At 44.9% G+C, this 25,712-nt stretch overlaps 1 protein-coding gene across 1 annotated transcript in view; it reads left to right on the top strand.

Annotated features, from left to right (window-relative positions):
• The window catches only part of LOC145412523 (BCL11 transcription factor A-like), a 136,881-nt gene that overhangs the window by 834 nt on the left and 110,335 nt on the right, over positions 1 to 25,712 (top strand). The gene's annotated exons all lie outside the window — the stretch shown is intronic.

Below are 25,712 nucleotides of genomic sequence, written 5' to 3'. Positions count from 1 at the left end.
TTGCAGCTCAATTGCTCCGTTTTCGCTTCAAGCATTAAAATTCCTTCCTTTTTCCTCATTATTATCAGTAATGTTACTTCGTCGTGTCTGCTGTTAATTTATCCCCTTTCACTTCTAAAACTGCCTGTCTTCTGTATGATTATCCTCAGTGTTTTTCCTGTGTCTTCTTTTACGTTTTTGTTAGGCTTCTTTACACATTCCGGTTCTATTTTCATTAGTTTCATCCCTTACATTCTTCTCCCCTTAATCTTGTCTTTGGCATCTGTTTATTCCTCGTTTTGTTTTTACTTCTTTCCGAGATTCTTATTCCACCTCTGCGTCCATCCCCTCACTCGGTCATGTCGTCCTTTTCCTCTTCTTTCATTGCATTACCGGTATGTTCTACTTTCCCCTTAGCTTATCTGTTTACCCTTACTTCCCAGCTTTTCTATTTCATATCCGTTTATCCTTTCTCCCAGGTCAACCATGTAGTCTTTTCTCCCTTCCCTTCCCTTCCCTTCCCGTCCCTATTTATTCACTCCGCCGCTAAGCACGTGGCCATAGACAAAGCTGAGATGAGGGATGGTTGTGAGGGGACGTGAGGCGGTATGAAGCGCTGCTTTTTTACATGAGTTGTGCGTACCGGCCAAAAAAAGCCTGGAGAGTAACTTAGCATATTCCGGCGCGCGCTCAAGCCGCCCCTCTCCTTCCAGTTCACTCCGTTCTCGGTTAATTATCTGAGTTAATATTCAGCTTAGCTGATGCATGGCTGAGGAAATGACAGTTGATAAATACTGAAGATTAGGGTGTTACGTAATCCTGGAATACGGGGGTCGAATTCTCGTAACTGGTGTAAACAGTAAGTTACAACACTCGTGTCGTAATTTGCATGTCATTGCAAATTACTTGCAGATTACTATCTTTCTAGCCAGGTTGTAAAATACGCGATAAATTGAAGAATTTACATAAAGGACAAGTAAATGATGCTTATAGTATTGTGGTTCTTGGAATCTTTCACAATTTCTCACAATTTGCATGTCAAAATTTAAGTGAAGATAATTAAGGCGAATGATAAGGTTAAGCAGAGCTCAGTGAGAAGACAAGTGATAAGAATATCAGACTAGCTTTATGGTGGTGTACCTTATTTTTAACCCCATGTTTCCGAAATTTGCTTCCTTAGTGGAGGTACTTGAATACTAATTAAATAGAAAACAAGATTGAACTAGACGAGGCAGAACAAATAATGTTTTTTATATACATGGCAAGTTTTTCGAGAGAGCGTGGATGTCAAATGGACTAAGTCACCCGATATTGTTGTAACAAGATTGTGCAGTTCCCGTGGAACCGAAATGAGGGATGTTAAATTTGCACGAGATTAGGTGAAAAACAGTTCTTGAGCGTAATGTTAATGGGGAAGTAACGTGGATGGTAAATAGCTTTGCGTGCGTGATTTAGTTGATACAGGACTGGACGTAAATAGTGTGAGATGAAATGAGGATGGTTAGATGGGCAGCCTGTATGTGATAAGGGGTAGGACAAAATTAAATGCAAATAATTTTAGTGGGGTTGAAGTATGAATGGTTAAATGGACTTGATGTGTAAGGTTGAAGGAAGGTCGAATGTAAATATGTAAATGGAACTGAGACTTGGATGTAAATGACGTACATGATAAGGTGCAAGTAAATTTTCAGCGTAAATAATGCAAATGGATCCGAAGTGCTGATGGTAAATAATGGACGTGATAAAGTTATAGCAGAAGTTAGTAAATAATGGACCTAAGTGGGGCTGAGAGAGTCATAGTGCTGTTATCATCAGCGTGGGCAGTTGTGGTGATAAGCGGGTGGTCAAGATAGCAGCCCGGTCATTGTTAGCGGTGGTGGCGTGTACATAACAAAGTATTGCACGTCGAAATGTTGGGTGGGAAAGAGACGAGTTAGAGCTTAAATTCTTTGCTTTCTCTATCGTTTCGGACAACACAGAACCCATTTTAGGAGAGTTTAGGTTAGGGAAAATAAAAGAATTCTAGTTCCACCCTGTCTCTCTCCCACCCGAGATTTTCACGTGTCGTAATGGATCATCTGCTAATTGCAAGTCGTATGAGACGTTTCCCCTCGCCCTGTACCTTCCCCTCGACCCGGTCCTGCGCCTAAATTAGTGTGCACAGCAGTTTTACGATGTCCATCCTAGCCTCCTAATTGTATCTTCTGCCGTACCGCACATTAATGCTCTGTGTAAATTTCAAGTGCTATCCTTGTCCAATCCCCTCTTGTTCTCATTGTTTGTAATTCTTCCAAACCCTTTCTGTCCCTCAGCAGATAAACATATATCTATCTGCCGAGGTATTAATTTCATTCTCGGATTATAGACTGCTTCTTTTATCTATCTGTGTACTTCTGAAGTGCCATGAATGTTTCTGACCTCAGTAACGTATATACCATGTGGTTTACGATGACTGACCAAATGAGATGTTTGTTATGACAGCAGGAGTAATGAAAATGATGGTCATCATTGCACCAGAAATGTTTAAGTATACACCGTATTACTTGGTGCGAGGCTGAAGAGTGTTTGTTGTTACTAGGATAATGTGAACCAGAGGAAGGTTCTGCACTTGGGTTCTCAAAGCATACCGTAGTTTTTAGGCCTTTATTGCCGATCAGCAGCTTGGAGATCAGAGTGTTGGGATCATGCTGTGTATCAAAAATGCGTGCCCCGATGAAGATTGAAGCTCTGAGTGAAATATTGGTCAGTGGAATGGTCGTGCTTTCCAATGAGTGAGTGAGTGTTGTTACTCCAAGTGCGTTATTTAGTTTGTTGGTGTAAAGCACTGTTGTACTGAGGGCCTGAGTGCGTTTTAATGAGTGATGAAGGCTCGAGTGTGTTCATATTGAGTGCATTGTTTTGAAATTAAGTACACCATAGAGGCTGAATGCATTATTTTGAATCGAGTGCGTTGCTGAGAGTGAATTAGGGGAGTCAGTGAAAGGTTGAGGGAGGAGAAAGAATGATCACTCGGGAAAAGACAGGGGGAGGGAACGAGTGGAAGGGAGCGTTCGGTCAGTCAGTGAGAGACAGAGGTAGTGAGTGCTTAGGGAGAAAAACTGAATGAGGGAGAGGGAGCGGTCAGTGTGTGTGAGGCAAGGAGAGAGAGGGAGCTGCCAAGTAAGGGACAGCGTGTGTAAGGGAGTGGTCAAGTGAGAAAAAGAGGCAGGAAGGGCAATGTCAAGTGAGAGACAGGGGATGGAGGGAGTGGTCAAGCGGGAAGGGAAGGGCGTAGTCGTGTAGGCAGCAGAGGGAGGGATGGAGTGGTCAGTGAGAGGCAGGAGAGGGGAAGGGATCAGTGAGAGGGAGTAGATTGAGAGAGAGATTAAACGAGAGACAGAGAGAGGGAAGGAGTGGTCAAGTGAGCGACAGGGGGAGGAAGGGTGTTGTTAAATGAGATAGAGGGGAAGTGTAGTTAAGTGAGATAGTGGAAAGGAGTGAGAGGTTGGGAAAGGAAGGGAATGGGAGGGAGTGATCAAGTGAGAGAGGGGAAGGGAAGGTTGAGAGAGAGAGAGAGGGCTAGTTGTTGGGACGCCCAGCGGCCAAAGTAGCTCGGTAATTTAGTGTCCTACTCATTGCTCCCTCCTGTCCACCACACCAATCACGAGGAGGGACGCTCGTGTGGAGAATCACATTAATTGCTGCTTATTTCCTCCGCTGAAGGATGGGAGCGAGGGCTGGATGTGGAGGGGAAGATGGGCTCCGTATTAACGAGAAACTTAAGGTCGGGATATTTATGGGGAGAGGATTAATTTTTACACCACTCCCCCTCTCTTTCCTTCCCCTGCGTCCATTCCCTGCTGGCTTGGCGTGGTTGTGGGTTGTAGTTCATCGGTGTCGCGTTAAACCTGTGTGTAGAAGTTAGAATGAGAAAATCCTGTTAAATTCTGCCATAAGAGTTAGTCCTAGTGTAAGACAATCATGTGCAATTTTTCTTTAAGAGCTAGGGTAAGAAAATTGGGTTAAATGCTGCAGTAAGAGCTAGTTCTAATATAAGAAAATCGTGTTAAATTTTTTGGTGTAAGGGTTAGAGTAAGAAGATTATGTTATATCATGCTAAAAGACTTGTTAGGAGAGTTGCTTGTAATTCCTGTTGCCTTGTGACGATCAAGGTGTTTAAGAGTTGAGAATGAATTAGAGATATGCTGTGACATGAATATTTATGACCTAATAACATAGAGAAAGGGGAAAAAGAAGAACAGTCCCATCCAATAAGAAATGACTAAAATTCCCTTACCAAAATTCTGATGAGAGAGAGAGAGAGAGAGAGAGAGAGAGAGAGAGAGAGAGAGAGAGAGAGAGAGAGATCCCTTTGGAGAGCGCCTCATCTCCCTGTAGGTGTCGCGGACGAAGGGTGGACGGGGGTTTCACTGGGCGAGGCTGCAGTTATGACCGGAAGGCGGGATTGGTCTCCTAGCACCCATTTCCGGTCGTTAGCGCATCCCATTATTGTATCTATGGCCACACGCTCAATCCCTTCACTCCGATAACGCATTTGATATTATTCCAGTCTCCAAACTATTTATTTATTTTTTCGGGGGAGGGAACTTACCGGACTGGAGAAAATTAAAAACATCGGTTACTTCACTTATCCACTTCAGTTTCAGTCATCCTCTTCTCATTCCCTGATCGATTCATTGCTTGGTGAGAATAGGACTGACACAGCTGTTTATTATCTCAAGTTCATCATCTACTCGTTGTTCCCCTTCCTCCCAACACCAGTTACTCGTCCACCTCATTCTTGTTCATCATCTCCTCACTCTTCGATCGATTTATTTTAGATGAGGAGTGACCAGTGTTGATTATATCTTGTTCACCACACGATCCTCACGCCCATCACCGGCTACTCCTCCTGCAATTCATCTCCATCTCATTCTCGGTCATCCTCACCTCATTCACCCATCAATTTATGTGAGAGTAGGGTTGACGCTGCTGATTAGACTGCTCTCCCCTGCCCAATCACCCTGTCAGGCTACTCCTTTCGCTTTTTCATTTTTACATCTTTTTCCTTTACCTTTCCTCTCTGTTCTCTCGCTTAGTTACTAGGTTAGAAGGGACATGACTACTGGTATGGTATAAATTATCTTCCTTATCATCCAGTCTCTCTGCCTTTCACTCAGTTACTCCGCCCTTCCGTCTTTCCACATCGTTGTCATTCTTCTTCAATTCTGCCCTACCGATTCTTCCTTCCTAATCACCTCGTCACCCTCCTTGTAGACACTTTAAATCCATTGACGTATTTTCTTGCTATTTGTATTTGTATTTTTTTTACCTTGCGAGAACCCCGTGTTTTTTTTTTAAGAGTTAACAATGGCTGCCGGTCTTTCCAAAGCTGAATTAATTTGTCAGGATATAGAATAAATTTTAAAAAGTACGGTAATTGGAGTCAGGATGCTAAAGTCTTCATCATTCAATCAGTCACTCCTCTGTCCAGTCACCGTACTCCCCCACTCCATCTTTCCACCTGGTTTTCGGTCTTCCACTCAACACCCAATCACCGTGCCCCTCCACTCCGGCGACGTGTAAGCAAGCGTTCATCCCTTCACACCTCGCCTTTGTTTACTCAACTTTTTTCGCCATAATCGCCATCTTAACTGGTGTAGTCGCGCTCTCTGCTACAACTTCCCACAACGGCTGCCATCAACTCTTGGGTCGGAGCAGGGGGGAGGGAGAGAAAGAGGAGGGGGGGGGAAGAAGAGAAGGAGAAAGGGAGCAAGAGAGGGAGTTCGAGGGAATGCAAAATCGTATCTAGCTATGGAGAAAATAGTGGGTAAAAAAATTGAAAGAATATCAGTGCGGTGAAAAGAAAAGGAGAAGAGATTGATCAGAAAAGAGTAGAAGAGAAGGAAGGGAAGGAGGAATGGGGAAGAGAAGGAGGAGGAGAAATGAGGGTGGGGAGAGGGAGAGAGGGGAAGAAGAGGAGGTGAGGTGGAGGACGAGGAGGAGGGTTGAAACTTTTAGGGGGCATGCATGAGAAACTTTAGTCAAGATACCGAAGCAATGATAGTCTAGACAAGAGGGGAACATCTTTGCATTATTCACACACACACACACACACACACACACACACACACACACACACACACACACACACACACACACACACACACACACACACACACACACACACACACACACACACACACACACACACACACACACACACACACACACACACACACACACACACACACACACACACACACACACACACACACACACACACACACACACACACACACACACACACACACTTTTTTTTTTTTTCTTTTTTACGTCACCTTCCTCGACAGTTGAAGCCCTTGAACTAATGATTATTGATTTTCTTTAATGCCCGTGTTAAAGTTGCCCTCATCTTGGCCGTATATGGAGCTGGTCTGCCCATGACATTCCACGGGCTCAGTGAAGGAGGGGAGAGACGACACTTAAGATAGAGCTGTGCCAGTTTTTGCCGAATTAAGTCGTCTTCTCGTGGATCTTCGGCAACTTCAATGCTATGACTTCTTGTTTTCTCATCCCATTAAATTCATTGACCCATTTTTCCACTTTATTCATGCTTCTTAGTTACAGACGATTTACGGGGGCGCTTCCAAGCTGAACTAAATCATCTGCACGTACGCTAACAAGTGTATTTTAAAAAGTAATCGGATTCAATCAGTTAAATGTAGTTACCGCGGAATTATTTTATTGTTCGAAAGGGAATGGATGATCTTATTGTTTCGTAAAACCATACGAGAAAAAAAAATAATAATATCCCTTTCGGTAAGATTTTTTTTTTTGAACGGTATACAGTATATTTTATTTTTTGCAAAGGGATACAATATAATTTAGTTTGGGGGAGCCCTCTCGTCGCCTGTGCGTGAGTTTGTAATCCTCGCCCAACTTTTCGCTCGGGGTTCTTGGCCTTTGTAATTAAAAGCCAGAAGTGTATTATCATCCTGTGGTCTGTGTTGGCAAGCTTTTGGAGTGCCATTAAGATAAACTCCATAGGCCTTTCAAACTTCCTTTATGGGTTCTCCACACTCACTAACCCATTTCTGGATAAGCCATGGGAGAAGAGGAGCCAAGGATTCTCTCTCTCTCTCTCTCTCTCTCTCTCTCTCTCTCTCTCTCTCGCCAATTCCCATTCCTACGACTCCCGGAATTAAGTCGTCGTCGATGGTTCCCGAGAATGACCCCTCAATCTGCCCTTCTCCCCCTCCCCCACCCTTTACCCCCTCCCCTTTTCTCTCCCTCCCCCTCCCCCACCCTTTACCCCCTCCCCTTTTCTCTCCCTCCCCCTCCCCCACCCTTTACCCCCTCCCCTTTTCTCTCCCTCCCCCTTTTCCCCTCTAGCGGAGATGGAGAAGGAGGAGGATGACCCCGGGAGAATTAATGTATGTGTATATGGAGTCTCTATGACCGCCGTAAATTGGTCACTTCGGGGTTATGGCCTGAGAGAGATCCTAGGCTGATAGAGAGAGAGAGAGAGAGAGAGAGAGAGAGAGAGACAGTAGGCTAGGCTCTGTTGGACCACGCCTCTTGCTTTCCTGCATCTCTCTGTGTCGAGCTTTCACTCATTCATACTCTCTCTCTCTCTCTCTCTCTCGCAATAGGCAGAGCACAGTATATTCTCTGGTAACCCATTTGAACAATTTTCTGTGTTGTTTCGGCCCCAAATATTCAGGCTGTATATATATGCGTTTTCAGCAATGGATGTTTGTCTTGTTCTTTATCATCTCTCTCTCCTTTCCATCTTTCCTCCCATCTCCTCTCCCTATTTTCTTTCCATCTCCTACCTTCTCTTTTCATAAATACTCCTCTTTCTTTCCCGTCCTTCCCATCTTCTCTTCCATCTACATTTTCCCCCTCTCTGTCCTCTCGTGTTCCCTTCCCCTTCGCTCTCCCTCTCCATCCTCCCTTTTTTCCCTCCTCCCTCAACTTTTTCCCTGTCCGTTTCATCTTCCTTTCCATGTCTGTTCCTTATTCTCATCTCCATCCCCTTTCCACTTCCCCTTCCATTTTCTCTCCTTTTCTTCCCTTCATTCCCTTTCCATGGCTGTACCTTATTCTCTTCTCCATCCCCTTTCCACTTCCCCTTCCATTTTCTCTCCTTTTCTTCCCCTCTTTTCCTACTTCTCTTCCCCCTCCATCCCACCTTTTTTCCCTTCCATCTCCTCTCCCTTTATCCTTCACTCTCTTGCTCACACTTGTATCACAGACCAGGAAAAAGAGAGTCAGGATCGATGGAGCTTAATTACCCACTCAAAGGGAAGAAATGCACTGTTATCTATCCTCTCGATGTCAAGTCAATTCCTGTCTCCAAAAATGAGTCATAACTCGAGAACCGATGGCCCGTTTGGAGTGGTAATTGTTTTATTCTTCAAGTTAGAACATCTTAACGGTACTTTGCTCTAACAAAAATTTTCGCTACATGCGCCGTTTTTGCAGTTACGGTAACAAACAAACATACAGAAATCGGATCATTATAAAACAGATATGAGAGAGAGAGAGAGAGAGAGAGAGAGAGAGAGAGAGAGAGAGAGAGAGAGAGAGGTTACTGTAATCAATGTAAGCTGCCAGTAAGTACATTTTTTATCATGGTTTTCCGGCCTACTTATCAAGATGTACGGTAATTTTTCTTTACTAATAATACCACCCAAAGCTCACCCACTGACCTTCATAGTCGAGCCGAGTGGAGCCTTGAGGGAGCTGGCTTTCCTTCCTTCCTCGCCTCTTCCTCCTCCTCCTTCTCCTGTTTCGGAAAATTAATTATGTACCCCGCGAATAAATTTTCCCCGTCAAGGTCGCCCTAATTTGAGATGATGTTTTTGCATAACCCCAGACTCGCGCTGAAGCACTTGTTGACACTGAAGCTGCAAGTTTGGTTGGTTTAATTCTCTCTCTCTCTCTCTCTCTCTCTCTCTCTCTCTCTCTCTCTCTCTCTCTCTCTCTCTCTCTCTCTCTCCATTAAGGCAATTAGAGTAGCATGATTGGATGATTAGCGCTTCAGGAGATTTCTTTCTGATTCCCGTCGCGTTTTAAAGTCGCCCCGGATTAATTGGCTCCAGGTCTGAGCTTTAATCATTAACCTCTTCAGTGCGATGACTCTCTCTCTCTCGCTTTATTCTTTTCCTTCCGTGTGAGGATTTCGTTTTTAGTTTTTATTTTGTGGTGGTAGTTTAGTAAGAGAATATTTTTGCCTGCGTCGTGGTGGTTGTGGTGGTTGTGGTGGTGGCAGTAATAGCAGTGGTAGTAGTAGTAGTAGTGGTAGTAGTAGTTGCAACCTAGGCTATTTTGAAACGTGAACCCGGTGGACTGCAGGCTTATGTTACCCTCCTCCTGCAGTACACCAGCCTCCTTTTCGGGGATAGGGAAGTAGTTGAAGGGCGTTTGTATAACCAGGCGTTGTGTATCCGCCCAGTTATATCGGTGCCACCACGTGAAGGCGTCCCTCTCCAGCACTCGTCATTGTTGTGAAGCGGTTAAGCAAATGGGTTATCGATAAAGTTTGCTAGGGATGAATCATGGCGGTATGTTTCTTTAAGGAATTGTTGAGAGGTGGATTTCTTCACGTGTTTCCCTTACCGCCTGTCTACCTGCTTGCCTGTCTGCCTACCTTCATTCCGTCCTATCTGTGTGCCTGCCTGCTTGTCTGTCTTCCTTTATACATGTCTACCTGTTTACCTACTTGTCTCCCTGCCTGCCTGCTTGTCTGCCATCGTAACTCCCTCTCTTACTGTCGGTCTGTTTGCTTATGCCTAACGTCATTCCTGTCTGCCTGCCTGCCTGCTTTCTCACATGCTTTCCTGCCTCCTTCCTCATCTCCTTCTAGCCTGCCTTCCTGCCTGCCTATCCATATTCTCATCTAACCTACTTCCACTACTCTTTCATCTTCGGATCAAGGCTTGCCAGATCGGGTTTGGAACTGGGCCGTGTTCAGCCACTTCGCGATTAACCCTGCGGGAGTCTCACGCCCTCTTTCACCTCCCCTCCCCAACCCCGCGACCTCCCGACCCTCCCGCCCCCTATTCGCTCTCTCCTCCCCCCTGCAGTTCCCCTCTCCCCCCTGTCTCAACACGCGTCTGCTGTTCAGCAATGCTCCTCCCCTTCTCTTCCCTTTCACCATTTCCACCCCTCCTTTCTTCAACCTTTTCCTTCCCCCGCCGTCAACCTCTCTTTTTACTTTGCAGTTCTCTGATGATCCCTCTCCCTTCTTCCTCACTTCCACCCCTCACCGTCTCCTTCCCTCATCCTTCTCACCCTATCTCCCCTTTTCCCCCTTCCCCCCCTCTCCCATCAGCGTACCATCATCTCCCCCTTCACCTCATTCGACTACCCTCTCCGCTCCCTTTAACGTCCCCCCTTCTTCAACGTCTACCTTTTATATAGCCCCTTCCCCCCTCCCTTCTCTCGTCTTGCATCTACATTCAGCAAAACCCGCCTCCCTTTCTCCCCCCCCCTTCCCTTCTGTTTCTCCCTCCCCTCCCCCTCCCTTTCCCGTTTCTTCCTCCCCCCCAGCCTTCATCTCTCCTCGTATATCTACCGTTCAGCAGCGCCTCCCCTTTCCCCCCTCCCCCGTCTTCTCCCACATTGAACCACCAACCGGCATTCCCTTTTCATTCCTTTTCCCAAACCCATCCACCCACCCACGCAGCCATTCCTTCCCCACCCCCCTCCACCTACCAACACACAGTCATCATCATCATCATCATCATCATCATCGTCGTCATCATTATTTTATTTTTAGTCTCAGTATTTTAACCCTCTTACTACTTCATCATCATCATCACCATCATCATCCTACCCCCTGAATCTCCCAACCACCCCGTTTGATGGAGTCTAGCATTGTACGCCTCGGACAAAAGCCACAACTGATCAAGGGAAAGAATAATTTAAGGGAAAGATGAGAACCTTAGCAAGAGTAAAGTATGGATTTCTTTTCAACTAGGCGTCCAGTGAGGAATACCAGAATGGACTTAGTAAAAAAAAAAAAAAAATTATGTATTGGTACGGTAGTGTATTCCATTGCATCCCGGAGCCTAATGATTTTTGGGAGAAATTAGGAAAACTGAAATCCGCTCTCTTTTTCATTGTTTTGCTAGTGAGGAGTGAGAGTCAGGACAAAAGCAATGAGGATATCGTACCGTACATGTAGTTCATTCCTTTTGAGCTCGGGGAATTATTTTCCTTCAATTGCTTTAGCAAAAGAATAATGTTAATAATAATTATTAGGCATGATTTTCTCTTCGTCCCAATCCATAGTATGAAAAATTGGAGTTAGCGCTACCGTCTTCCAAGATTAAATGTAGACGTAGTGTGGAAATAATTATATAGCTAATGGGTTTTGTTTTCCTTCATGCTGGGTGGAGTGTCGGTATTTTGATCACCTTTAGAATTAGTGTGCGTTACCGTAGTGCATTCCTTCCCATCTCTTTTAATGCAACTACTTATAATTAGAGAGAGAGAGAGAGAGAGAGAGAGAGGGAGGGAGGTGGAACGGAGTCACGTGGTTGCAAATTGCGTTATTGACCATATATACATCGTGCGCCCGCTTCCATTTGCAGTGGGAGTGGAGGGCCGAGTGGACAAAGGACCCCCCCTTAACGACATTACGGCCCCCGAGAGCCAATCACAGAGGCGGATTTAAGTGTGCATTAAAGTCTGTCCAAAATTATTACCCCCGACCTCGGCCAATGACAACCCCGGGGCCGAGTTTGTGTGTCCATTCGCCCGGGGACTTTCTTTTGGCGTCGATTTTAATGGCTCTTGCTGCTGCTGGTCGGGTCTCTCTCTCTGGCTATTGTCTCGTGGGTGGGTGGGTAGGTGGGTGGGTGGGTTTGAGTCCTGCACCCCCCTCTTCCCTTCCCTTGCCTCCTTCTTTTCCTCTCCCCTCCTTTCATCCTCCCTTAGCCTCCTTCCTTCCCACTCCCATCACCTCTTCCTTCTTTCCCCTTCCCCTTTCCTCTCTTCCTGGTCCCTTTTTCCTTCCTGCATACCTACACCCACGCACGGCCATGGTCATACCCAGACTATCCGTATTTCCGCTGATAATTGTAATCTGATTTTGCACCATTCCTTTCCACTCTGAATATTGCTCATCCGCTTTCTATTTTTTGTTTTTATTGTTTTTTCTGTCCAGTTCTTTAATTTTTCCATCTTCTCTTGCCGTCACTGGATATTTGCCTTCTTTCTCCACTGTTGTTATGTGATTCATTCCGTATATCTTCATTAATCTCCGATCATCCCATTCTTTTCTGCGACCAAAAAATGTGGTGTGTGTTTTATCTGAGCCTCTACTCTCCACTTCCTTTAGTTGCCCGGTAGTGAATTAGTATTTCTATGAGAGAGAGAGAGAGAGAGAGAGAGAGAGAGAGAGAGAGAGAGAGGAGACAAACAGACAGAGAAAATGATTAAAGGAGGGAGAATCACAGTAGCCTGAGCAGATCGGACGAGCAGTAATGAATTTTTAGCGTGGTGACTTTGATTTACGGTCTGGGGTGGGAATAAGCTCGCACTTTTGGCCGTAAAAGGAAATGGCCGGGAATGATAGCGTATAAAATGTCAATGCTGCAGGGGATTATGGACTTGTGTTAAATCAGGGTTGTACTGACTGACGACGCCCTTCCTTCGCTTTGCCTGCCTACCGAAGTCTCTGGGGGTGTTCATTAAAGTACGGGTGGAGTAGATGATGTTATTTTTCTTTGCGTGCTGGTACATGATATTTTTTTTTTATATATTTTTATTATCTTTAAATTGTTCACTGTTTCCTTATTTATTTATTATATTCTTGCGGACTGCGAGGATAAATAAGTGACTCCCTGAATTATTGATTTTTTCCCCCCAAGTTCCGAAGTTCCCACAGATGTTTGTTTGCGTAACTGGAGGAGTGGATGGATGAAGGTATTTTGCCCAAACTCCCAGAATAAATAGATTGTTTACTTACTGTCCGAATCACTGACGGCTTTTGCTTCCCTGTTTTGAAAATCGCTGGAAGTGTTTGTTTGTGTAGGCACTGCTGGTGGCGTGGATGATGGTCTTTCTTTGCCCAGTGCAGGAGTATACATAAATTGTCTACCTATGCACGAATTGCTGAAATTTATTTTTCTCGCCAGTCAAAGGCGCTGGAGGTGTTTGCGTACTGGTGCAGAGGAAATAATTGTTTTGCCAGTGAACAGGCGGGTGAATAAGGACGTTAATGTACTGCCGGAGAAGGTAAAAGGTATCGCTGGAGTTGCGTACCGATGATAGCGGAGTAGATGAGAAAAAGCGTCGGAAATCCAGGGGTAGGGGTGTTAGTTTAACCTTTTCACTACTATGACGTCCATTATTTTTATTCCTGCTACCTCCAGACGATTTTATTTAATCTTCGCGGAAACCTCTCGCAGTGAAGGGGTTAGAAACAGTCTCCGCCGAACTACTCCACAGTGAGTCACCTAAAATGTAAATGAGAGAGTCACGCGGTGAATAGAAAAGAAATGTGCCCAGGCAGAAGAGGTTAAGTTCCTGCCTGCGTAACGTCTTCACGAATCACGAAATACCTTTGTTTGCGTATTTGCCGGAGGAGACGAATACGTGTACATGGTTTTTGCTTTTTGTGACGGTGATGCAGTTGGCTTGCGGTAGTGACAGAATGATACCGGTATTGGGAAAATAGGAAGAAACCATAGCTGAGAGAAATTACGGTGCGATAGTTGGATATCCTCTATATGTGTTTTATTTTTGCGCGATCACTTCATACTTACTTTAATATGCACAAATTAATCTCTTTATTACTGTAACCTATTAAGAAATGTACAGAACTACGATATGTAATATTTCTTCATATAGCTTTATCACTTTTACAGCCGTGAACGCGGTGGTAGATGTTTACAGGTCGATAGTAGATAATTTTGTTCAGAAGAATTGATCATGTATATAACTACTTCAGTGCTGTACGTTTTCTTTCTTTTTCGTTTTTTTTTTTTTTTTCAACGGCCATACGGTTTTATTCAGTTCGGAAAATACCTCACGTAGGCTGTCGGTACTGAAATAATAACTTCGCAATCAAGTGGGACATCTTCGGCTGAGAAAAGAGGGTTTGAGGTTTAGCTAAGTTTGTGAGAAGTGCACTGGCTTTGTCTTATGATGGGCTCGCACTACTACAAGCAAAAGTTCTCCGACATTCCCCTGCAAGCATTGTTTCCTGTCTTCTATATACCTCATTCCTCCCCGAACATCATGGAGTGCCCTCCTTTCTCTCACTCTTTTATTGTGATCTTCGTTTTGCTGTCACATAAAAAGAAAAAAAAAATACACCTCCCATCACCACATTCGGCAGGAAAGAGTTGGTGAACTTTTGATTACAGTATGTTCCTCGGGGGTCTGGAAGTTAGTGAGTGCCAGTTACCACAAGTGAAGTGTATTGGAACGTCACATGGCTACAGTCTTTTTCACTGCCCTAAAACACAGGCCTTTACTTCTACCGTGCGGTTAGGAATGCTAGTGAAAGCTTTCTGTTACTTGTTTTAATTGATCCCTATTGTGCAGCTACTTTTAATCCAGTCCTGTCTCGAATCAGCCATTTTTATGACCGTGTTCCGCCATACCCCGAGTACTGAAGGTAGTGTGTAATAGAGTTCCAACGGCTACAGTCATCAGTTAACGTATATTTCAACTCAGTATGGTTCTACTTTCTCACGATACTATTCGGTATGCGCTGCTTACTGTTCAGTACGGTAGTGTGTAGATCGTATTGTAACTTTGCGTTCTAATGACTTCGTCTCGCTTTCGTGTCCAGAGATTTTTAACCTCATCCAGTTGCTGTGTATAGAGGTTTATTTTTCATTCGCAGTGCGTAAATTCAATCCATTATAGCATGCACATTTTCTCACAGTGTACGGTTCGCGCTGCTAACTCCTTTACCAGCAGCGACAGTATCATAACCTTCCGTTCATTACGCGGCTTTTGTTCTGTCCTGTCCCCTCATGTCATACCCATTACTCCTCATCATGGACCCGTGAGCCTGGTTCCCCGTAGGCCTAGGCTCCCCATCCCCCTTTTGAGGCGCGAGATGTATTTCACTTAATCTCTCGTTTGGTAAGAGTTAAACACCAGCATGCGTTAAGCGGGAGGTTGCCCAGCCGCGGTGGGTCTCGCGGGGCTGAAAGAGAAATTGTGTGGCGTTAGCTCCCCCCCCAAAAAAAAAAAAAAAAAAAAAAAATGGATCTAGATAGGCCTTTACTACGGTGGCGTTTCAGTTGATTTTAATTTTGCTGCCTCCAGACGATTTTATTGACCTATGAGAAGACGTACAACTGTGAAGGAGCAATTGAAGGCTTTACGTAACCCGTTCAGTTGACAGTCCTGAGAGCAAGAATAAGGTAAGAGTGACGTTCGTGGCAAGCCTTTAGGAACTGAGTGAAACAGATGGAAAGTAGCCCGATAGAAGTGCAAAAGGCCGTCGTCTCGCCGTCAAAAGGGGTTAAGGATCGCACATAGACCTTGTCATCGTAATTTCCCTCCTCTTTCTCACTCGCCAGTACAAGCGTCATAATTGTCACGTAGGACTACCCGTGATTAATATCGGCATTGTGGTAGGCCTATATAGAAGGGGGCTACGGGGGGGGAGGAAGGGGGCGTGTTCAGTGTGGCAACAAATTTATGCGTCCTTGTTTTTATTGTTATTGTTGTTTGTTATCGCAAAGATGATGCTGGTAGAAGAATGTAAATGGGTGACTATGATTAGGGGTGATACGGGTGATGGTGGTATTGGTTGTGGTGGTGCTGATGGTGGTTGATGTAGTTGTGTTGGTGGTGGTGGTTGTGATTGTGGTTGATAGCTGTAGTTTTGATGGTTGTGATGGTAGTGATCGTGGTTATAATGGTGGTAGTTGTAGTCGATGTAGTTGTTGAAGTTTTAGAGATGGTAGTTGTAGTAGTCATGATGAAGATGCTTGCGGTGATTGTAATAGTAGTGGTGATGAATGAGGTGGAGATGGGGATAGTACAGTAACTTTAATATTAGTCGGTTGGTGTGATGATTGTGATGATGGAGGCTGTGATCATTAACGTGATGAATTTAGCAGAGTGTCAATTACGGTACTGGTGACGTTTAGAGATGGTTATAGCTTAATTGCCACATTCGCTGAGGGGATGGTGACCGGCGTGTGATGTTTTTTGTGGCAGTAGTGATAGCAAATTAATGGTAGTTTTGTATTTGAAAGTAATTGTGATGGTGACCGCTGTGTGATGATTGTGGTGATGGTGGTGGATATAATATTTCCGTAATGATGATTGTAGCCTTCCTTAAGTTACTGCGTTTATGATATTTGACGGTGATTGTACTTTTGTTGGTGATTGACGTGATTGTGGCCTGTGAGTAGACGATTGTGGTGGCTGTCTGGTGCGATAGCCTAACTGTAGCCGGTGATTATAGTAAACGATTATAGACCAGCGATTCTAGAGTTAAGGGCAGTGATAGGCTGGTAATGATGGTGATTGTGATGGACCTTTTAGCTAGTATTTATGGTGGTAGTGGTGGTTGTAGGCCAGTTGCTCGATGGCGATTTTAGATGTGAATTACTGCAGATGACAAGTATATAATGATTAGATGAGACTGCTAACTACCGATAGCCCTCAGTACCTTGATATCTTATTTTCGTTTATTCTTGTTACTTCGTGGCTGTCGTTTCAAGTTAGTGTTTAGTAGTAGTAGTAGTAGTAGTGTTCCCGGTACCCCCAGGCATATTATTTTTCAGCTTAAGGGAGGCCTGTGTAGTCAATGGGTAAATGAAAACGACCTCCCAGCTAACCTTTCCAAATTAAGAAGATTCCCAGCCCGAGAAAAATTATCGTGATGTAGCAAGAATAAGATGCCAAGGACGTCATCGTAGTGAAGCTGTTAACGCCTCTGGGTGCGAACTATGAACTTTTTGGTGTATTTCTGATGACGTCTGACAATTTTGTTCAGCAGAGACGTCTAGCTTGGCAGAAGGATAGAAACTGTATCGATTAACATTTTGGTTAAGAATTAAAGACTTTGTGCCTCAATCCTAGCGACTCCAAACGATTTTATTAACCGCATAGAAACTTAACGCAGCCTGAGTTAACACACTAGATTATTTATTTATTTATTTATCTATTTATTTTTTTTAGTGAATAGTGGAAAGCTTTAACAATTTCAGTTAGAGACGTGTTTTTCCACATAAATTTTAGCATCTGTCGCACTTTTTTTTTTTACCATCTTTAGTCAGATTGCACCTTTTATTTTGTTCTTGTTACCTATAGACGATGATATTAAACCAAGGACAGACCTCTCGTAGTGAAGGGGTTAATGAGGGCTGGATTTAACCTCTCCAGTTAAACAGAAACAAAATAAAAAAAAGTTTCCCCCTAGCAGGATAAAATAGTCTGAGGGTAGCAAGAAAATAGAAAGTACGTCATCGGAGTGAAGGGTTAAAGTAATAATCAACATTTAACCTCTTCAGTACGAGAGACTTTCTGAAGGTAAAATAAAATCGTCCGGAGTTAGCCAGAATGAAATCAAAGAATGGCGTCATCGTCCTGAAAGGGCTAAATGGACTCGCCGAAGAAAACGGAGCTTGCTGTGGAAGGTATAGAGATGGAGTGTGGGAAAGCGGCCGGTTGTTGATAATAAGCGATGATACATGAGTGTGGGGAGAGGGGGAGTGTAGTGGAGGAGGAGACTGGGGAAGTGGATGGGGAGGGAGAATAGGGAGATGGGGGAGTAGGGAGAGTGTGGGGGAGAAAGGAAAAGGAGGAGGAGGTGAGAATTAAGAAGGGGAATGTGGAGAGTGGGGAGGAGGAGGAGAGGAAGAGGGAGATCTTACGTAGGTACGGAAGTGGGACGAAAGAGGGAAAAGAGGGAAGTGAGGGGGAGAAGGAAAAAGAGGGAAGAGGGAAAGTGAGCAAGAGGAGGAGGAGGGAATGGAGAGAAGAGTTTGGGGATCCGGAGATAAAAGAGTGGGGAGGGGGAGGAGGGAAGAGGATGGGAGGAGGCGGAGGGTAAGCAGGGAATGGGGAAGACCAGGGCGGTAATGAATGGTTGTTTGCGGATGGGTTTTTCACGCCTTCATCTGTGGTGACGCTGTAATGGCGCTGTGATGACGCCCTAATTGCCTCGTGGTGATGTCAGCGGGGAATTGTTCAAAGTGATGATCTCTGCCGGTGATGGATAGGGGTAGTGATAAATAGCCTGTGTGTTTGTAGTGGCAGTGTGGTGACAGAATTGCCTGGTGGTGATGTCAGTGGGAATTGTTTAAAGTTGTGATGCTTGCTTATAATAGGTATAGGCAGTATAAGTGATGAATAGGCTATGGGTGTAAGAGCGGTGTGCAAAACTCTGATTGGCTTGTAGTGATGTCATGTGTGGATTCTTCAAATATGATGTCCATTGAAGAGCAGTGTGATGTGGTAATATTTTGTAGTTATTTTTAGGTGATGATGTTTAATGATGAAGGATGTGATGAGTAGGCTAACAGTGATGCTATGGCTGTAAGAACGCCTGTGTGATGACTGGAGTAAGGCTGTAATGCGCAGATTCTTGAGTGGTGATAAAAGAAGGAGTCAGTGATGAATATGATAGCAACATCGGTGTGGTGACAGTATTGGTGATAGGAGGTATCAATTTTTGAACTTTGCGATGTTTGATGATGACAGTCGTGGTGAATATGGTTGGCGGAGCGATGTGATGAAGGTAGTGACGATGCGAGTTGTGAGGTCTTGGAGGTGATGATGTCTTGTGGTGACCGAGAAGAGGATAGCAGTGACGAAAATGGTTGGAGAGAGAGAGAGAGAGAGAGAGAGAGAGAGAGAAAGAGAGAGAACAATAACTCAAACCACAACACAAACATAGTCATCTTTCCGTCCTTGATGCTTTCCTTTTTATTTCCTTTTTTGTTTCACGTTCCTTCAGGTGAATGACCGGAAGTGAGAGATAAGAACAGGGTTGGGGGCTTTTGTGACGTCGGTGAGGAGGACAGTTGACGTGGCTGGGCCTTGAGGAAGTGAGTCAAGGGCGAGGATACAGGGAAATTAAATGAGAATGAGAATAGAGGGAAGTGAGTCAAGAATGAGGATGTAAGGAAACGAATGAAGGGTGAGGATAGATTGAAACGACTGAAGGGTGAGGATAGAGGAAAATGAGTCAAGGGTGAGGATACAGGGAAACGAGTTGAGGATCAGGATATAGGGAAATGAGTCAAGGATGAGGATATAAGAAATTGAAGGGTGTAATTAATACCTTTCAGTAGGAGGAAGAACTTTTTGTCGTTTTCTCTTTTCAGACAATTTATGGTCAGTTTTGGAGGGTCTTTTGTACTGCAGAGTTTAGTGAAGGTGAAAATTAACCCCTCATTCAGAAAAAGTCTCTCCAGAGCTTAGTAAAATCGTGTAGAGGTAATCAGGACAGGCCTAAAATTACGTCCTCACAGTAAAAGGGTTAAGGGCGAAGAGGTAGGAATATGAGTCATGGGTGGGTAGGGGAGCTGAGTCAAGATACGGTTGCGGTGATAAGATGCGGCTGCGGTAATAAAATGCTGTTGCGGTAATGTGATGTGGTTGCTGTACTGAGATGCCCCTGCGGTAATAACATGCAGCGGAAGTACGGTAACTTAGGGTTGCGGTAATGAGATGCGACAGCGATACATAAGGTTCAGTTACGCTTATGATGCGTGGCTGCGGCGGTGACTCTCTTGCGGTAATATGTAGCGGCATCGATAATAAGATGCGGCTACGGGGGAGAATTGCGGCTGCGGTATTTCTCTCCCCTTCCCTGGTCACACCCCGCATCTAATAACGTGCCGCAGATCAGCCCGCATCGCACGTGCTGCAATTAACCTTACCTGTCCTCATTAACCTTCCGTCCGCCTGTCTTTTATTAACCTTCTGTCTGTCTGGGTTACCTGTGTGTGTGACCCTCGCGTCGATTGGTTCCCAGGCTGTGTGCGTGTGAATTTGTTTCGCTGAATGTGCGTATTTATTTATTTATTTTTTTTCCTATATTGTCTCGGAGAATGATTTGTGACAGCTGTTTTATTGAATATTTTTTGTGAGTACATTTTACGGAGTTTCGTTTGAGTCTGTGAGTAGTACCGTATTGTCAGTATTTTCTCAGTTGTGGTGTGAGTTTGTGAGATTTCGTGTCATTTTTTTTTTTTAATTGAATGCCAATTTTCCTAGTTAGTCATGATGGATGATTTGTGGGATTTGATGTCATTTTACTTCCCGGTTGTTTATGTTGAAAATCGGCGTCTGTTTCCTTGTTTTTCTTACAAGTGATTGATAATGTTTCCAGATATTTATGATTTTGTATGTTCACTGGCGATTTATTTGTGAAGCAACGGCATGCCTTAGAATTTAGAGGTAGTGATAGGCTTGCTCTTAGACCAATGGTATACTGTGCCGGATATAAATTTCAGTATTTTAGCCTAATCTCCTTGTAACTGAATGTCACCACAACTCACCATTTGCTGGAAAGCAAGGTAAAATAAGTGGACTTATGAAACATTACAGAGAAATTGTGAATGGCCTCAAACATCGACAATTTTCATCCCGTCGTAATCATTCTAACCTTCAGACCGATGATGTGCTTTGAAACATATTCCGACTAACGCCTGACGATTGAATTGTGGTTAGATCTGGTCGATTATATTAAGCCAAGAGATTACATGACCAGTAAAACCACGGAGCGAAAAGTAGAGGATTGAGAGGTGGGGAAATGGGGGACAAGGAGGATGGGACGGATGGGGGGTAGGACTAAAGGGGAGGCAGGGGATGAAGAGGAGGGTAACAGGGACGAGAGGAGAGTGGATTAGGGATGAGGAGGAGATGGGTTAAGACTAGAAAATGGGCAGGGACAAAGTGGAAGGGGACAGGGACGAAGGGGAAGGGGTAAGTGATTGGTACGGGGGGTAGAGGGAAACAGAGAGGAAGGGGTGGGGGGAATGGAACGAGGAGGGTCAGGGACGAGGGGGTGGTGGGGCAGGCTTCCAGATCATTAGTGGGCCTGAAATGTGATCCCCTGGCCTGGATTACGAGTCAACTGTTAATGGAGGGCCAGGAACCGCTTCACACACCCCACCATTTCTGCCCCTTCTGTATTATCATTTCACTTTCCACCCACAGTACTAATGGATTTTGTGTTTAGGACACTGCCCCATTCCCCAGGTTTCTGTAATGATGAGAAGGTTACCGTACAGAAAGCACAAATGTATTTTCAAAGCACACGATATAACCCAGAGAAACATAAACTCACTCACAAAGCACATGTTGATATCATCCAGGAAAACACAGACTCACTCTTTAAGTTCATAGCACCACCGAGAATAACACAAGCTGATTCTGAGAGCATGTAGCGCTACCTAGGAAAGTGCAAACTCGCTGTGTTAGCGCATAGTACCACCCTTGGAAGTGAGTTACCTGTTCTTAATGTCTCAGACTAGCATAAAAAAGTAAATGCAATCGTAATCAAGGAATGACAGAAAAGATAAGGAAGCACACCTCCTCTGAATACACACATGTCTACTTTGGAAAGCGTGTAGAAACATACAGTCATAATGAAGAGACATAAACGCGCACTTTGCATGTCACAGCAACATACACACCACACCCAGATATATAACAAACATCCAAAACATCATCTTATAATCATTGTGTGTGTGTGTGTGTGTGTGTGTGTGTGTGTGTGTGTATCTGTGTGTGTGTGTGTGCGCATCAGTTCGTTCGTGAGAGTGTCTGTGTTGATATGGGATTGCGTGCAATTGTGTCCTTGTGTATATAAGATGCATCTGTGTTCGTAAGTGTTTGTGCCAACGTTTGGTGTGTTAGTTCACGATAGCACCTGTCCCGCGCGTCTCCTCTGTATGCGTGTGCGCACACGTGTGTGTGTGTGTGTGTGTGTGTGTGTGTGTGTGTGTGTGTGTGTGTGTGTGTGTGTGTTACAAGTAATTATCATCAACAGGAGCGGCCGCTTCTCGTTTTCGCACACACACACACACACACACACACACACACACACACACACACACACACACACAATCATCCTAACCATACTCATAACATCCTAGGCCCACACACTCCAACCCACTCACACACACAGAACCCCACCCTCACACAGCACCCCACCCACACACAGAACCCCACCCACACACAGCACCCCACCCTCACACAGCACCCCACCCACACATAGCATCCATCCACAGAGAAGCTCCCCCCAATACACACAGCACCCAAGCCCACACGCCACACAGCACACTCAAAGACTATCCACACACGCCACACAATTGGTCGTGCTTGTTGATAATTAGTAGCCTGCATCCGACTAATCCCTTGTTTGTACACGCCCCCCCCCCCTCCACTCCAATATACCGGCAAGCTTCACACCAGCAGCGCGTGTAAATTGAACCGGAGACAATATGGCCGCTGGCAAAGGCTTAGTGGAAATCGAAGTGTCGCTTGGACTACAGATGTGGGATTGAAGGCTGGGACGCATGGATGGGTGAGAGGGATTGGTTGGTGGGGGTCGTGCGTATGCGGGATGAGTGGGGGGATGTGGGTATGAGGGATACCCTAGTTGGGGGTTCTGGATATGTAGGAAAGATGGATGGAAGTTGGTGGGTGTGTGGGATGGGTGGGAGGGACTGGTGGGTGTGGGGTGTGGGTATGAAGGATTGTTGGGAGGGATTGGTGGGTGGGAATTGCGGGTATGAGGGATGGCTGGTACGGCTGGATGGATGAGAGTTGGTTGATGGGGATTGTAGGTATGTAGGATGGGAGGGAGGAAGTGGTGAGTGGGCGTTATAGGTACGAGGGATGGGTGTGTGAGATGGTCGGCCTGACGATGGGCGGAGGTTGGGATAGATGGTTATGTACGTATGGGGGACGGATAGGTGGAAGTCGGGGATAGGAATGAAAGAAAGGGAGGTGAAGATGGGAGGACGAGTGTGAGGATTAGAGATGGGTGTCGTGTATAGGGGTGTGCTAGGAGGATAGAGAGGAAGAGGAGGGGCGTTGAAGATGAGATGATGAGTGTGGATAATCTGACTGAGCGTGAGGATAGAGGGTGGGTGTAGGTGTTGGGATAGAGGGTGGGTGAAGGGATAGGTGAATCTGCCGTTAAGACGCTGGGAATACAAATGTGGGATTGACGGTAAGGTTGGGAGTGGGAAGGACTGATGAGAGGATTACGTATATTAGTTTCAAGTTACCCATATTGCTTTCAAGGTGCATTTGTGTTTCCAGTTATGGTACACTTACAGGTTTTACATTGCAGAGGTTTTATAGTGCTGCGTTATTTTCTTGACCTCAGATTACGTTTCTTATATATGGTGTATATATTGTTTGCTACATGCTACATTAACTGACGATCTAATTAGTTACCCTTCTTAGCGATGTAGGGGGTAGGGTTGGGTAGGGTAATCTGTAAGGGGGGTCCATGTTGTTTGCGAGGCGGTCCTTCTCATAGTAATTACCGGTACGACAGCCAGGTGGCAACAATACCGGGTGCTGGGGGGGTGGGGAGTGAGGGGAGATTCGGAGGTGGGTGGATGTACGGGCGAACCGAGGATGGAAAAGCTGGGGTGCGATGGATGAGTAGGGCGAATGGTGGGATTAGGGGAAAGAGAGTTGAGGGGTAGAGAGTGGCGAGGAGTGAGTAGGATGGTGAGTGAGTAGTGTTGAGGAGAGGGGAGTGAATATTGAGACATGAGATGAGGGGAGATGGACAAAGTGAGAGAGGGACTGAGGGGAATGTGAAGGAGAGGGCGGGGTGAGGTAAGGGAAGACAGAGGGAAACCGTGAGGGAAGACAGTGGGGGAAAGAGCCACCGAGAGATGAGGAAGAGAAGTATTAAGGGAGAAGCGACACACACACACACACACACACACACACACACACACACACACACACACACACACACACACACACACACAGCCGTCACGCTCCAACTCACAGACACGGCAACACCGATCAACTTGTGGCGATTATTAATGTGCTGAGAATGAGCGCTCCCCGGCCCCTTCCTATAACACGGTGACTCCCCCAGATACGGTATAAGTGTACTGATAATACTTTATGAGGTGTGGACTTAACTTTGGCAATTTCTCGTTAATGTGGGACTTTTTGTTTCCTTTTAATATGGACTTTTTCTCGCTCGGTAGACCTTTTGTTGTAATACAGGTCTTGTTTGCGATAATATAGATGTGTTCTCGTTAATATAGCATAGCTCGTTCTTATGTATATTTCTTCCCATTAGATTTTTTATTTTTTTCGGTATGGCATTTTTTTCGCTGTGACAGTGCCTTGTCAGTATAAACGTTATCTCAATATATTCCTCATTTTTTTTTTATAGCTATTGACTATTTCTCGGTACTGTGTGTGGGCCCTTTTCTTAAAAAATTCTTATTTCGATGTACGCCACCATCGTCACTATAACCGTGTCTCGTCAGTACAAATAATGATATCTGGAGGTTTAGCTCCATAGACTTTACCTGTTAGGAATTGAGTGTTTACCCTTTTCCTTAATCCCTTCAGTTTGACGGCTTTTTTTATTCTGTTCTTCCAGATGGTTATGTTCAGCTTAGGAAAGCGTTTTAGTTATGTTAGAAATAAGTGAAAAACATACATTTCTAATCCCCTCTAGCTCGGGAAGTTTCCTCTGTACTGAATAAAATCGTCTAGAGATAGGAAGAACAGAGTAAAACAAAAGATTATCCTATGGCTGAAATGTTAAAGTAAATGCTGTGATTTATCTTTTATTGAATACCTCCGATACGTACATTCCAGTATCGCCATCGCTTATATCTCCGTCCGTCCACCCATCTCCTTCCTGTCATTTTCATTCATCCACCTCATCCACCAAACGCCATTAAACCATGCGTTCATCCAGTCCTTTCCACCACTCCATCTGAACAATAATCACCCACCCAGTCCATCCACCTGTCCATTCATTCATCCATCCATCCACCTGTCTGTCAGTCTCCATCCATCCATCCTGTCATTAACTATCCAGCCATCCTTCCTTCCATCCTCCCAGCCAATCATCTCTTACTAATCCTTGCCTCTTCCTTTCCGCCAGCAGAGCTAAAATAGACTTAATTTGTTCTTCCTTCGTCCATCTCTCTGGGGCTAAGGATTTTTTTTTTTTTTGGGGGGGGGAGAGGGAGGGGGTACTCGAGTGTCTTTTATTACACGATGTCGTTTCCAGGCTGAGTCACTTTTGAGAGAGAGAGAGAGAGAGGGAGAGAGAGAATATTCGTTATGTTCTTACAAAAATGATTGTTTAATTTAGTTAGCCTATCAATATAATCAGTTGTTATGGTATTTTAGTGGATCATTATCAATCACTGATATAGATATGGAGCTCAACGCCTCTTTTTCCCATTCATATGTATGTGTATGTATATGTAAAGTAAATAAATAATCATATGTCTATCTACCTACCTATATACATTTTTACATATATACCAGAGAGAGAGAGAGAAGGGGGGGAAGTATACGATATGTGGGTGGAAGGAGAGTGCAGTAGCTAAGGAAAGGAGGAGGATGTGGGTGTGAGGGAGAGAGGGTGTGGGTGGGAGAGTGGCGTGGGAGGGGGAGTGTGGGAGAAGGGTCATTAAGGAGGCAGCGGTGAGCCCTGGCAGATCCTGGGAGACGCCTTATTACGACCTCGCGTCCGAACACACCCACCGCCACCACCACTACCACCATTATTGACA

This window comes from Coenobita brevimanus, chromosome 93, assembly GCF_032717465.1.
Source record: "Coenobita brevimanus isolate Jiangsu-jjx chromosome 93, ASM3271746v2, whole genome shotgun sequence".
NCBI lineage: Eukaryota > Metazoa > Arthropoda > Malacostraca > Decapoda > Coenobitidae > Coenobita > Coenobita brevimanus.
The sequence above is the reverse complement of the archived record's forward strand: the minus strand, read 5'-3'. Positions and strand labels throughout refer to the sequence as shown.